This window comes from Polypterus senegalus, chromosome 17 (assembly GCF_016835505.1).
Source record: "Polypterus senegalus isolate Bchr_013 chromosome 17, ASM1683550v1, whole genome shotgun sequence".
NCBI lineage: Eukaryota > Metazoa > Chordata > Cladistia > Polypteriformes > Polypteridae > Polypterus > Polypterus senegalus.
Genome location: NC_053170.1, coordinates 15,587,676 through 15,604,185, shown reverse-complemented (window position 1 = coordinate 15,604,185; position 16,510 = coordinate 15,587,676). Strand labels below are relative to the sequence as shown.

General features: G+C 39.6%; 1 protein-coding gene across 1 annotated transcript in view; it reads right to left on the bottom strand.

Moving 5' to 3' along the window:
* tbx21 (T-box transcription factor 21) overlaps positions 1 to 16,510 on the bottom strand; it is a 93,658-nt gene that overhangs the window by 75,517 nt on the left and 1,631 nt on the right. The gene's annotated exons all lie outside the window — the stretch shown is intronic.

Genomic DNA, 16,510 nt, shown 5'->3' with positions numbered 1-16,510 from the left:
ATATGTAATTGAAGAGCAGGGTGGTGAGGCACCTCTTGAAAGCGGAGATCAGTGCCGTTGCGATTGCATTTGAAATTGGAGATCGGTGCCCTTTAACATCAACTAGCCCCTTGATGAGTGGCACCCTCACGATCACATATGAAAACAAAGAGCGGGGTAGTGGGGTCCCCCTTGAAGATCAGCACCCTTGCAATTGCATGATTGCATATAAAATTCGAGGAGCTCCTTGGTAACTAGCGGCGTTGCAGTCTTATGTGAAATTGTTTAGCGGGGAGGTAGGGTCCCCCTTGAAGACTGGTACTCATGAAATCGCATATGAAATCAACGAGTGGTGGAGGGGGAGATGTTGGTGGGTTTGTGGGGGGGGTTCTCTTTGGATTGCTGCACCCCGTGATCATACTGTATATGACACGTCTATTTGGTACCCCCTTGGGTATGGCGCCCCTTGGGCTGATGACTACCATGGATATTGTACAGTATACTTGGACTTTTTGCAAATTATCCATCTATGTTATGCATGCTTGTATTAATTGAACCGTTATTACTTATCTCTCTATTATAATAAAAAATTCCTGGGATGAGACAAGACTTTATTTTCAGAGACATACTTTCACGTCCAGTGAGATGAGACTTTGTGTCAAGAGATTTAATCGCGCCCGGGGCCGTAAATAAAAGACAAAGAGTAGATGACAAAGTAGAACATCTTAAACGATTCAAAAACATTGCCACGATACACATGCAGAGAAGGTTAGAGATAATAGAAGTATGAAAATTTGAAAGGCTCAAATAAATGATAGTAAAGATTGAATTAGCACAAACAAGTAGAAATTATTACCTAGTGAAATAATGGAATAGTGAAAAGAAATTGAATATATTGTTCGGATTTAAACTTTAAGTAGCAGATCTTCTAATTCGTGTTGCTATCAGGGGAAATTAGTGTTTCTTCCCAATGAAGGGGCCTATCCGCGAGAATTCAGAAGAAGTTTTTTGGTGAAAGTGAAATCCACATACGCTAGCGACAGAGACTTGAAGTGGCTGGCGCATAACGCAGGCCAGGGTGGGGGGTTGGCGAGCGAAGCGTCCTTCTTCAATATTTTTTTTTTTTGTCTAGTTTAACTTGTTTTGTTTTTTTCTTGTAACTACTACTCTGACACCTTGAAAGCACTTTGTAAATCTATATATATATATATATATATATATATATATATATATATATATATATATATATATATATATATATATATATATAAGCCAAAATACCATTGACTCATTCATCACGAAATCTCCCAAACTGTGAGGACTTGAAATTTGGAATGTAGGTTACCCTTGGACCATAGGTGCTCGCTAAGAAACGGTTTTTAAAATTTCGTGGTCCAAGCGTGACATTTCTTGTAGTTATTTAGATCCGTTTGTGTGTCTGCCCGCTTTTCACGAGAGAACTACTTAACGGAATTAGATCAGGTTTTTTTCTATAATTTGCTTAAACATTGCAGTTGATTTCTCTCATTGAGCTAAGAATCACAGTTCGCTTGCAGGAGTGATATATTCACGCTTATCCGAGACAGAGGCTGTGGGCCGAGGGGAGGGGGAAGAGTGACGTCAGGAGCAGAGAGCTGGGCGGGGTCCTCCTCACTGTCCTGTTCCACTAATACGCAGGTGAAGCCGCGAGGGATGGCTAGTTAAAGAATGGGGGGTTCTGGGTTGTAGGATAGCAAATATAGAAGGAGTCCGCTACATTGAAAATGTGTTATAGAAAGAAATGTTGCTGCTGCTGCTGCTGCTTCTGTACGCCCCGACATCGAGAACGTTGACTCAACATAAAACCCATCATTCTTTCCAGAGGTTGCTTCCCGCGGGACAGCGTTTCACACCTTGTACAGTATTTATTTTGCCCACACATGTATTGACATGGATGGACCGTTCATAATCCCCGTAAAACACAACAAGTCCGACAAGACGAGTAGATCTTTCAAAGTGGCTACTAACAGCAACTATAGCCATAAATACGAGACGTATGTATGTCTGAAGAGCCCGTCTTGCAACTGTCGGATAACCAGACGGTCAGCTTTAATATTTAAAAGGCAGGTCGGCCACCACGAGCAAAACCTTTAAGATACTTCATCACCCTGGGCTTCAAAATTAAATAATAAATTAAAAAAGCCACAATACCTGCAAAACTGTTTTACTGCCTGACTACCATCTGTATATAAAAAAGAAAGGAATAAAAATAGTCAAAAGCAGTTCCTGTTAAAGTGATCTTTCTTTCTTTCCTTTCTTCTCTGAGAGCATACAGTATTGTCTTGTGGGCGTCACACGTGTGTGCGTCTGGGTTTCATTGGTCTCTGTGAGGTGTTACAAGCAAAACTGACTTGTTAACAATTTAAACTTCACAAAGGGCACTGCTGATCAATGATCGGTGAATTGTTTCTTGTTGCTAGAAACACTTTTTGTTGTTGTTGTTGTTGTTGTCATTGTAAACAGATGTCTGGAAATGTCACCGTGGCAGTCATCGCAATTAAAACGTCAGTCGTCGCGTACGCAGCGTCTGCCCCCCTGGAGCTCCTGAGTTTCTTTTCAAGAATACTCCTAATTACTACGTGAGTCAAAACCGAAAATGGCGTCTTTCTGTGCTGGCACCCAGGGCACCACATGTGCAAAACTCAACACAGAAAATGAAGCACAGACGGACTAAACAGCGTCTTTTTAACTAATTCATCTCCAACTAAAAATGTTACGTTAAAGAATAAACCCATTAAAAAAGGTAAAGCACCTATTGATTTGGCGTCTAAACTGAAAGGGACACTAACAGCAACTAAAAGAGGTTCTAACGTGGAAATGCGGACAGAAACGGCTGGGCTCTTGGAAACCGGAGGGCGCAACTGGTGTGGGCCAAACTCGTTTAACTTTAAACAAATCGAGTCTTCAAAAAATGTAAAATAACATAACTGGCTTCTATCATGTATTAAAAACACTTTACATTTATCTGGCCATACATGAAATGCTAGTGTAGCCATTTCTATTTCTGTGACGGCTTATACGCTGCAAAGTTTTCCGTGAAAAAAAAAGAACAAAAACATTAATATGTAAATGTTCCAATCAGATTGTGGTGGCGGCTGATGTTCACGAAAGATCTGTCTGCGTAAATGTAAATATTAAAGGGGATCTTATTTGTGAGGTTTATAGTTTCATTGTTTTCCATCAAAGGCGATTTGTTCACCAAGGGCTTTGTCGAGAAAACAGAGCGAGACAGGTGAGTACAAGTGGGATTTAAAACAGCGCTCGGGGGTCCTTTGAAGGCAAGGAAGCTGTGGTAAAATGCAAAGCAAGTTTCTACCTGACCTTCTTTTTCTACGTCGTCTATTGACAAATTGGAGCTTTACGCACCACCTTCACGACTAATAAAAAAGAAAATAGCTGAAAAAAAATCACATTGAAAACAGTCACCTTTCATTCGCGTTAATATAAACTGATTTCTCCAACACATCTGAGTCTTGACAGATGGCTTGCATTCAAAAACTAAAGGTATGCTAATTATCATAAAGAATACATACTCAGAAATTCATCTTATACCCTGAGTTTGCAGGGAAAATAATCAGCGAGGTCTAAACATTGCAGACAAGAATAGTCACAAATAAAAGAGCAAAACCCCAGGAAATAAGAAAGAGGCCATGATGTGCTGGTCACTCGTCACCGAGTCACACAAAGTTTTATGTCTGCACAGAGCGAACGAGAGTCCTTCTGAATATGTTAAGAGAACAGGCCATGTTAAGTAAGGGCAATTACTGAGATAGATAGATAGATAGATAGATAGATAGATAGATAGATAGATAGATAGATAGATAGATAGATATGTAAGGCACTATATAATAAATAGATAGATAGATAGATAGATAGATAGATAGATAGATAGATAGATAATGAAAGGCACTATATGATAGATAGATAGATAGATAGATAGATAGATAGATAGATAGATAGATAGATATGTAAGGCACTATATAATAGATAGATAGATAGATATGAAAGGCACTATATGATAGATAGATAGGTAGATAGATAGATAGGTAGATAGATAGATAGATAGATAGATATGTAATGCACTATATAATAGATAGATAGATATGCATTATTTAATTGATAGTATTGATAGGAAAGGCACTATATAATACACAGATACATGTGTAAGGCACTATAATATGAAAGGCACTATATAACATATAGCTGGCAATTACAGGCACTATATAAGAGATTGCTAGAAAAATAGATGGGGAAGGTATTATCTGTCTATTATATAGTGAATTTCATATTTATCTATAAATTACAAAGTGCCATTCTCATTTATTTTTAAATAAATATCTATATCCGTTTTGCTACATCTTTACCAGAACCTGGGGTGTAATTTTAAAATTCTTTCAAATAAAATACACTAATAAAGAAATATATAATATAAAGGTGCTAAAGAGAGTGAGGACACGGGGTACAGTATTTAGTCCCCAATAGGACTGTCCACTTGGATGTTCCAGCTCACATCTTTTCCGCAGGTCCAGAGCAGGCCCACAAGTAGCCATGATGAGACGATGATATCAGATTTGTGACATCCCCATCAGTTCCTGCTTTTCAAAGGACTCTCGCTGCACACAACACCATGGACTAAGTTCAGGTTTTCTCGGTCTGTTGAATCCTGCAAGGCAGCCTACTGCACCTTAAAGATTTCAGTGTTGCCCACATGTTAGTTGCATTTCCAAAGCCCAAAGAGTGAACTTCGTATCCAAAGACGCCTTTCTTGGTCAAGCAGTGGCTCTACGAGGAACCATACAAACCATTAAAGTGCAATTTTAGAACAGTTATTTTTAAGAGTGTGCTTGTTGAATACTAACGCTCCTCTGCTCTAATGGTACTGATAAGGCCTGTACTTTACTTCTTTCTTTCCATTATTTTTTTTAATAAAACATTACCATATTAGTGGGTTCTGGTTTTGAGCACAGCTCTGGTCTGGCCATCACTCACTGCTGTGTGTCTTTCAGAGCAATCCTTCAGAATAGGTGAGTGTGTAACTTATAAAACCTGAAAGTGTTTATTGGTGAAAGCAAGTCATAATAATTTTAGGAAAAAAAAAAAACCTGCGCCCTCTCTTGTATTTCTGTGCCACACTTCAAAGTGACTGCTGCAGCACACGACAAGCGAGTGGCCTGCTTCTCCACGCCGACTGCAGCCTCGGCTTATCAACATGCATTTTCCTTGCTGTGTAACCTAATTCTGTGGCCTCTTAAAACAATTGAGTATAACATAAGTATCCCGTTCAGTGATTTAATACTGATGAATATAAAAACTTATAAGACAATGCAACAGAGGAGAAAACAAAGCTAATGGAGTGCAACCTTCTTTCATTTGCTTTTGCTGCATTCTCTTCTTTTGCTGTGTAAAGTGCTTTGATCACCTGATAAAAGTGAAGTTTGTCAAACCCAAACCGGCTGACATACAGCAGACGACGTCCTTAAAGACCTGCGAGCATTTCCTACAAACACTGGCTATGAGCTAAAATCATCTGACCTGTAGGCTGACAACTTCTGAGCTGCAGTCGGGGAAATTCTGCTTAAAGTGTTTGCTAAATAAATCAAATAAAAAGTAAACGACTCATCTTTTCAGTATTTTGATTTGAAAGGAGTTGAATCATTTCTATAATACTTAATGAATTTCACTATTTAGGGTATTTATAAGAATATATGATGAAGACGTATTACTTATAACAGTTAATGTCATCATCCTGATTACCCTTGGAAATCATTTCTGAGTATTTTAGTGTAACGATAGATAGATAGATAGATAGATAGATAGATAGATAGATATGAAAGGCACTATATAGATAGATAGATATAGATAGATAGATAGATAGCATATGAAAGGCACTATAAAATAGATAGATAGATAGATAGATAGATAGATAGATAGATAGATAGATAGATATGAAAGGCACTATATAATAGATAGATAGATAGATAGATAGATATGAAAGGCACTATATAATAGATAGACAGATAGATAGATACCTGGTAGGTAACCACCCAGATAGTCAGACTGAGATTCAGACCCTCTGAACCAGCCGCCATGGCACAACGTCAGAGGCTTCACTCGAGGTGCTGATGTCTGAAGTTTGAGCCCCCTAAAGAGAAGCCAACTTGTGTTCACCTGATGAGCCCCAATTAGGCTGAAACACGTGTCACGTACCTTTTGTATTATTTGGCAGATACTGTAGAACATAGATAGACTGATTGTTGTGAAAGGCACTATATAATAAGTACACAGTCCCCAGATTTCACCAAACATTTCCCTAGCATTCATCACTGTAGCAGATAGACTTGAGTTTAAGTTTTTTTACAAACACTTTAAACAATAACACTACGTCACTCAGCATGAGGCTTTTCTCTGTTTCTTCTTGTCTTCAGATCCTCTGATTTGGCCTGTCCTAATAGGAAGTTTCCCAGCGTGCATCTGTTCTTATTTTATTTGTTTTCTATTTTTTACACATTTACTGCACCTTATCTATCTAACCAAAGCCAGGCTGTAGTTTTCCTCAGTGCTCCTCTGACCTGAAGCCCTCATACTGGGACTGATCTTTGTGCCCTCATGTCCTGAACGCAACACGTAGTGTTCACACACTACTATGAAATAACTACGTTGAGAGGACCCAGTGGTGTGGTGATGCCATCCTGCGTCATGACGTGGCCGCTGCTCTGTGTGGTGTGAGGTTGTGCAGGTTTGGTTGATTTCCACTTCTGATTTAGCCGTGTATTAATATCAACAGCTTGCTTGTCTTAATAGCCTGCCATTGTAACCATAGCAGGTTCCTCACCCAATGCTGCCATGATGGACACCAGCTGCCTGCAACCATCAATCAGGATAAGTGGATGAATCAGTAATATTGTGTTACTCATTTATTTGAATGTAGTTTATATTCTCAGCTAAGTCACACCAATGTAATGAAATATGGCTGACAAGTATTGAACTTTTATAGCAGGGGTCCTCACTTACGGTCCTGGAGGTCCGCAGTGGGTTTTCATTCCAACAAGTTTCGTAATTAGACGCCAGGCCTAGCAGATAATGAGACTTGGTATTTAATTTTATGGCTTGTTAGTGTGTTAAGACAAATCTTTATCACTTTTTATTATTTTAGCCACCCATTTTGTGGTCCAGAACAGATTTGCACCTGTTGGTCCTTCCCTTCTCTCTCATTTCTTATCAGAGACACGTCAGGTTTGCACATACAGAGGATTAAATGGAGAGCTGGAGGTCCCTTTGTCATTTGCACCTCATTATTAACTGATGGCAGGTTAGGATAACAGCCAACAATTAGAAACTTAATGCAACTGTTTAAAAACTAAAATAGGAAATTAAAGGGCTCTGAATCGTAACAAGCAAGTTAACTAAATAATGGAACGGGAGACGTCGGCCATCGCGGGATGTAACTGACGGGCCCTGCATTACGGTTTTGCATCCCATGAAACGCCTGGGGAGGTAAACATCCATCCATCCATCCATTTTCCAACCCGCTGAATCCAAACACAGGGTCACGGGGGTCTGCTGGAGCCAATCCCAGCCAACACAGGGCACAAGGCAGGAACCAATCCCGGGCAGGGTGCCAACCCACCGCAGGACACACACCCAGCACACACTTGGGCCAATTTTAGAATCGCCAGTCCACCTACCCTGCATGTCTTTGGACCGTGGGAGGAAACCGGAGCGCCCGGAGGAAACCCACACAGACACGGGGAGAACATGGAAACTCCACGCAGGGAGGCAGCAGCGCTACCCACTGCGCCACCATGCCGCCTATGGAGGTAAACATCTTTCATAAATTCAATAAATTGTATTTTTTTTTTTGTTGCTATAAATTCACAATGTTGCCCTGTTAACCCTTTACTCCACACGCACTTCACGACTGCCGTTTTTTAAGCTACATTTTGCTTTTTACCATAACGAACCTTTTACTTTTCACACACATGCATGTTATCCGGAAAATAAAAAAAATAAAGTCGTTGCAGCCGTATGAAAGTTTGTGTTATCCGAAATGACTTCATACATTTTTATTTGTGGCCTTGCTTAAAGCTGAAATGTCAAAGCTGATAACAGGAGGAGGACTTGCGTGCGCATCTGAAAAGGAAATCTAATAATACACTTATTTCAAACTCACACTGCTGTCTGCAGATCATTTTATAGATTCAGCAGTAATATTATGAATAATAATAAACATCGTAAAGGCACAAAATTTACACTCGGCTTATTAGAAAGAAGATTTTAAATAAACCTGAGCCACACCTTCCCTTCTGTTCGGGGCAGCCACCATTTATCACTTTTACTGTTACTTCTGACCAAGGTGAAAAAAAAAAACAAAAAACGAGAAGACAATTCAGGGTGTTGTGTTCTAGAAGTGATACTAAGACCGAATCGTTTAAAGCGAAACATTCGACACACAAACACGGTGAGTGCAGAAAGAGAGAACAGCAGGTGTGGGCCGGAAAAAAAAGAAAAAATTCTGATTGTGCACGAAGTAAACAACACGTTAGTGATGTGCCACATCTGTCTTCAGAAACAGCTAACTAGAGTCATCGTTTTTAGATCTGGTCGCAAACTAAATTTGTAATTGCAGCTGAACGGCCTCCTCCCTGGGGAAAGAATTGAAAGCTCACTCGTGAAAATAAAGGCACTTGGCTCCTCGCAGAGGCCATTGCTTGACAAGAAGAATCATTTCACTCTGTTAAGGGCTTCCTTACCGATGAAGTTGGCTCTTTGGGACTCCAAAAGCTTCCTAATACGTGAAAAACAGAAATCTGGGTGCACTCTTAAAACTCCTGCCTGCTTCCTCCATGGCACTTTATGGTTCTTTGTTGGGTTGTGTGGGTCCTCCATTGCATTCTGTGGAAGGCTTCTTTGCAAATGAAGTTGGTTCTTTGTGCTTTGAAAAATGTCCTAATAGGTAGAAACCCACATTGAAATCTTTAATGTGTGGTTGGCGACCTGGCAGAACACAAACAGATTGAGAAAACTAGGATTGAGTCCGTGTTATTGTGTATAAGAGATTTAAAATCATGCGCCATTGGTATTTCACAAATCTCTTACCATCTCTTCGTGCTTCTTTACTCTTCCAGATCTAAATAAACGAAGGTTCTTTTTGGAATTGTCACGTGGATGGGTCTACAAATGCTTCTGAGCTAAAATGGCTCCTCTATTGGGTTGCTTGACCAGCACCACTTCGTTCTGGGAGAGGATCTTTGCATGTGAAGTTGGTTCTCTTTTTGGAACCTTCATGTTGGTGTTTCCACAAATGATACCCATGGCTTTGCTCCGAGGGTCCACTCAAACGCCTTCATTTTTAAGAGACGTGAGGGAAAAATTGGCTTTTTTTTTTTGAAGCTCAATAAATATTATTATAGCAGAATAACAAACACGTCTCATCTCAAATGCACACCAGAATGACTAAAAGGAAAGAAAGCTCTGAAGTGTGTATTGAAACATAAAGTGTAAGTGTGATTACATTACTCACTCATTATTCAAAATATTTCAATACTACTGCATGTATTACTTGCACGTACGTTCCCACATGGCATTGTTCTCTTTCACGGTTCTGACTTGACTCTTAAAAGTCCTGGTTCTTTACTGGGTTGTGTGGTTCCTTATAGAACCTTTGCTTGACCTGCACCATTGCATTCTGGGAAAGATTCTTTACATATGAAGTTGTTTTTTTGTGCTTTGAGAAACTTCCTAATATGTAGAAAACCAAACTGAAATCTTGAATGTGTGGTAGGCGACCTAGCAGGACACTAACAGATTGAGTAAAACAGAATGTAGCCTGTGTTATTGTGTATAGAGACTTAAAATCATGAGCCATTGGTATGTCACAAATCTGTTACCATCTCTTCATGCGTCTTTACTGTAAAGAGCCTGTTACAGATCTAAATAAATGAAGGTTCTTTCAGGAACCTTAATGTGGATGGCTCTAAAAATGGCTCCCCTATGGCATCGCTCTGAAGAACCATTCTGGCACCTTCATCTCTAAGAGTGTAGGCTACCTAGAAGGACGCAGCAGGTCAAGAACATGCAAACTGAAACTGCGTGATTGTAAGCAGTGGGAGTCCTCGGGAACCAGTTGGTGTTTTATAAACCGGCTATTATCTATTCATGCTTATTTATGCCACCTGTTGCTGATCCAAAGAAATAAAGACTCTATATGCACTCCTAAAAATAAGGGTGCCAGTGTGGTTCTTCAGGGTGATGCCACGGGCAGGACCAGCACCACCGGTAAGGCAAATTAGGCATTCACCCAGGGCACAGATCACAAGGAGGGGTTAGCTACCATACTGTCAGTTGGCACACTAATAAGCTTGGCCTAAGGCACAAAAATACCCTAACACTGGCACTGGCCATAAGGGAACCATTTTGGGTTCCCTAAAAGATCCATCAATTCAAAGGTTCCAGAAGAAACTTTGATTTATTTAGATCTGTAAAAGACACTATGCAGTAAATAACCACAAATAGACGGTAACAGGTTTGTGAAAGGCCAATGGCTCATGATTTTAAATCACTATATATAATAACACGGGCTAAATTCTGGTTTTCTTAATCTGTTTGTGTCCTACAAGGCAGCAGGCAGCCTACCAGCCTGTGAGCGCTTTGAGTAGTGAGAAAAGCGCTATATAAATGCAAAGAATAATAATAATTATTATTATTACCATACATTACAGAATTTCGTTTTTAAAAACACAAACAGCCAACTTTACACACACACACACACAAAAAAAATATCCCAGAATTAAATGGTGTTTTGTCAAGCAACTGCTCTACAAGGAACCACACAACCCAGTAAAGAGGCACACAGTGCCATTCATGACGGATGGTTCACCCGTGGCATCGCTCTGAAGAACCACACTGGCACGGTTATGTTTAAGAGACGCATCTGGAAAAATAATTTTGCAGATTTGCTTAGCCTCCTTAATGACTGTAAGAAAGTATTGTGTGCTGGGGCTAGAAAATGAATGTGTTATTATTATTATTATTATTATTATCATAATCGTCATAAATGTGCATTTAGACGAATGCTACGTCTTCTGAAAATGATCGAATATACCGGTGTTTGCTTAACTGTACGTTGTATTGTGTGTTTATTGAATATTATTATTATTGTCGTCATTAATGCACATTTAGTCGAATGCTAAGTCTTCTGAAAATGATCAAACATACCAGTGTTTGCTTAGCTGTATGTTACGTATTTATTATTAATATTGTTGTTCTTGTTGATGATGATGATGTTGCACTGTGTATTTATCTACACCCCAGCTGTCCCTTTACTAGTCCACCGATCTCCACTTATCTGTTTAGCTTGCTTTTCTTTAATCAAGATGTCTCAATTAGTCAGTTGCTGAGAATGCCTGAACATCCGCCACCAAATTCAGAAGTCCGTAACCAAATCGACACCAAGGCCGCCCGACGCCGACGCCAAGTACTCACGCAGCCTGCCTGTTTTAATGGCTGTGTGTTTCCGCACACCCGGTGGTCGCCAGAGGCAGGACGGACTAGTCGGTATACAAAGGGGCGAGTGCGCTTCTCACACACTGGCATAGCTGCGCCTAATCAGGTTCGAGGAGACACTTAAGTCTTTTCAGATTCTGCTCAAAACTTGACTGTTAATCGCGCTGACAGTTTCTCATTCGTTCGTCCCCGTGCCTGCGCTGATTTGCCCTCCTTTCTGCGTCTTTCCTATCAGGTGTTTCGTCTAAAGCCGCAAGCTCCTGATTTTTGGGTGGAGGTGTGAATGTCACTCAGAGGAATTGAGTCGCTTTGTGCGACATAACGAGTCAGATGAAACCCCACTGACAGAGCGACCTGTTCCGCCATCTCAGCCGGCGCTTCAGATGAAATGACACGCAGCACATTAACATCTGGATGACTCGACACTTTTTTTGTTCCCCCAAGTGTCCTATTAAAGTTTTAACATTGATGTTCTGATCCGATTTGTTAGACGATAATAAATCACTATTCAGCGGGTGCCTATTAAAATATACATATATAGTTTTTTTTATTGATAAAAACTATCGGGAAGTTAAAATGCCGAACGTACAGCAGACGCCTTGTCGCATTCACTTGACATTCTGAACTATTTGTCCTTTTCGCCGTGTGTCATCCTCACGTCCGTTACTTTAAAAACAAAAGACTGAAAAGGCTTTTGAACTGAGAGGCTCGTTTTCTATCGTCTTAAGAGCTCTTAAATAATCTTTGTTCTATAGAAACGCTAGGTGTGTAGCCCCCCAGCCAATTTGACTATTCTCAAAGAAATGGTTGCACGTGCAAGGACCGTCTCTGGTTTTTATTAAACCCAAATTTCAAATGAGTTATAAATAACGACAGAGTAACAAACAGCTGGGGTTATCCCAGTGTGTAACACACAGCGAGCAGTGCGCGTGATGTGCTGCTGGTTCTTGTTGTTCTCCTCGATTTTGTAATGAAAGCAGGCAGCCCGTCAGCCAGTGCCTGGTGGTATCAGCTCGCTGTCGTAAAGGATATCCACTGAAACTCGGGGGGCTTGGAAATGAAACGCCGTGGTTCATTCACTTTCAGTTTAAATCCAGTGCTTGGCTTCTGATCACCGCTTTAAAAAATGCAATTCCTGCGCTATATAAGCCACAGGGCGAAAGGAATTAGGAGCGAACTGAAGTGGACTCCAACTGAACATGAAACGGTGTTCAGAAGTGCACTACTCCATTTGAGGGCAGTGATATTTTATACCGTATAAATAAATACCTTAATTATTAAAAATCTAAATTCAAACTGAAAATGCACTGTTTATGTAGAGCGAAGACTATTTATGGATGTACAGTAATCATTTTAAACGTTCGTATTTACAAAAGTATACTTTAATGGTGCGCATTAACAACAAGTTCACGCCAGTCTTAGGACCTGCAGCGCTGACCTCCGACAGTAGGCTGTCTTTCCATTCGCCTCTTCATATTCTGTTGCCTTAATGCCTCCTTGAACGAATGTTCCAGTAAACTAAATCTGAAAGATGGGCAAATCTCGTGAGTTAGGCGAACAGTGTAACCGTTAGCGTGTCAAAAACTGTGCCTGCAATGCGCGCTGACCCTACAGATTGTGACCCCAAGCGATTTCATTTACACCACTGAGCCTTCATCGGGAATCCGCGTCTCTTTGTTGTGCGCGTTTCACATATGCTTTGTTATAACACCCTTCAGAAAAAGCAGAAGCACAGACGGAGCTTTACTTACAAACGGCCGTGCTTTCACAGCAGTTAAATGGTCAGCAGCGAACTAGTGTACACTCCTACAAACAGCGGGTCTTCAATGGCACTTTACTGGGCTACGTGCTTCCTCACGGAATTACCGTTTGACAAAAAACAAACAAACAAAAAAAAAACCCCGCTTCATTCGCGGAGGAGTTTTGTGCTCATGAAATCAGTTCTTTCATATTTGAAGGTTTACCTAAGGTATGGACAAAAAATCTTTAATGTCTAGTAGGCCACCTAGCAGGAAACAACACATCAAGAAAAACTCAGCTTACGTTATTATATGCACTAAAGGTGATTTTAAAATTATGAAGCCATTGGTCTTTCACAAGTCTGTCATTATCTATACTCATGATTATTTTTGAAACCCGTTACAGATTTAACAAGACATCCTTTCAGGAACTTACTCAGAGAAGGTTCTATTTGGGGACCAAAAATGGTGCCCCGGATGGCATGGCTCTGAAGAACCACTTTGGCACCTTTAGTTTTGACGGGTATTTCTGTACAATAAAGTGTAGCGAACAGTTATATTACAAGTCACTGATTTTTTTTATAATTAATATATAATATAATATAATTGTATCTACTTACATGTCACTAAATGCAATCAAAAATTGTGATATATGGTTTAACATACATGCCTGGTTAAATATTAATATACAAATGGAGGCTACAACATATAAGTAAAGGTCTGCATTTGGGGCACCTTACTGCGTAACCAATGTCATTGAACCATTAACCCAACAGGAAAGCTAGTTTTATAAAATCTATGAATATGAATTAATGAGTCATAGTAAATCAAAATGAGTACCTGAGAAGCAAAACCTCAAGAGGAGAAAGATTTACCCATAAAGAGAATTAATCTGGACACTGGCAGTGCTCTGTTTGTGTATACGATGAGAGATCTTCAGTAACTTACTGGGTAGTACGGAACTTTAGAGTGTTTTAAAGAGTTTTAACTGTTTGTCACTGGTCTAAAATTAATAAATGATAGATAGATAGATGGATAGATAGATAGATAGATAGATAGATAGATAGATAGATAGATAGATAGATAGATAGATAGATAGATAGATAGATAGGCATATTCAGCCTGGTGATTTCTATCTATCTATCTATCTATCTATCTATCTATCTATCTATCTATCTATCTATCTATCTATCTATTATATAGTGCCTTTCATTATCTATCTATCTATCTATCTATCTATCTATCTAATCTAATCTAATCTAATCTAATCTAAAGCCAGGCTGTAGTTTTCCTCAGTGCTCCTCTGACATAAAGCCCTCATACTCAGACCGATCTTTGTGCCCTCATGTCCTGAACGCAACACGTAGTGTTCACACACTAATATGAAATACTACATTGAGAGGCCCCAGTGGTGTGGTGATGCCATCCTCCGGCATGACGTGGCCACTGGTCCATGTGGTGTGAGGTGGTACAGGTTTGGTAGATTTCCACTTCTATTAATATCAATGGCTTGCTTGTCTTAAATAGCCTGCCATCCTAACCATAGCTGGTTTCTGTTGTATATCCGCAGTGCTCCCTGAAACCATCAATTAGGATAAATGGAGGGAAAAATGGATGGAATTAATACCACTGCATTATCCATTGTTATTGATTTAGTTTATAGACTTTAGTTTATGATTGAATTTAGATTACAGTTTTTAGTTGTATTAGTAGATACACTAAAATAATTATATACTGCTGATAAATAGATAAGACATCCTGTTAATTGTTCCCCATGCACACTCATACAAACACCAGTTCCTTAATGACACTTTATGGGGTTGTGTGGTTAGAACAATTACTTGACAAAGAACCATTCCATACTAGGAAGGGCTCTTTGCTCATTAAATTGGTTCGGTGGGCTTTGAAAAAGGTCCTTAATATGAGGACAAAACATAAACCTTTAATGTCTACTGGGCTACCTTGCAGAAAGCAACAGATGACTGTAACCTGAACTTAGCCGGTGTGATTATATCCAGCTGGAGTGGAGTTAAACCCAGTGACGTTTCAAAAATCTTTTGTCATCTGTTTATATAGATGCAAATAAATAAAGGTTCTTCGGCGATCTTCATGCGGATGGTTCTTTTTTGAAACAAAATGGCCCTGCTCTGATGAACCACTTCATGTGTAAGTGAGTGTCAGCTCTTCTGGTGCCCTCTATGTGTGGTTAACTACTCATCAGGGCTCTTTCTGGACCCTTCACGTGGACAGTTCATTTGGGAGCTAAGAATGGTGCCCCATGCCATTGCTCTGAAGGACCACTTTATTTTTATGTGCGTAGCAACTCTTCTGTACGTATTCATGGCTATTTATGAAACTTGTTAGAGATCAAAGTAATAGAAATAAAGGTCCTTTTTGGAACATTCATGTTGATGATTCTTTGGGAACCAAAAATGATACCCATGGCTTTGCTCTGAGGGTCTTTTGAAGCACCTTCATTGTTTTTAGAGTGGCGAGGGAAATTGGGCCTTTTTTTAAGTTCAATAATTAATATTGTAGTAAAATTTTAAAAAATGCACACCAGAATGACTAAAAGGAAAGAAAGCTCAACAGTGTGCATTGCACATTAAAGTGTAAGTGTGAGTACATTACTCATTCGTAGTCCAAGGAGTAACTGTTTAAATACTAGGAATTACTTGCAGGTATAAATTCCAATATCGTATTCTGGCTTCACTGTTCACTCCTAAAAATCCTGCTTATTGAGTCGTGTGGCTCCTCGTTGAGCCTTTGCTTGACCAAGCAGCATTTCATTCTGTGAGGAGTTTGTTGCATATGAGATTGATTTCAAAAACTAATAATATGTAGAAAAAATAATGGACTCTTTTAATGTATGATATCGGCGAACTAGCAGGACACCAACAGATTAAGAAAACTTACACTTCGCCTGTGCTGTTGTATGCAACAAATGTCATTTTATAAATCAGCACCCTTTGTTATTTCACAAATCTGTTCTCAGCAGGGCTATTAGACGTACAGAGCCGGTTACAGATCGAAATAAATAAAAGCTCTTTCTCGAACCTTCGTGTAGATGGCTCTTTTGTGGACTATTCTAAAGAGCCACTTTGGCACCTTCATTTTTTCTTGCAATCCCGCATCCCGTACCTTATTTATATTTTTTTTTAGTTATATCTTCATGTGTCTTACATTTGTTTCAATAATTACAGCATATTTCACTAGTCGCTAAAACGAGCGCGTATGCAAACAAGCAATTC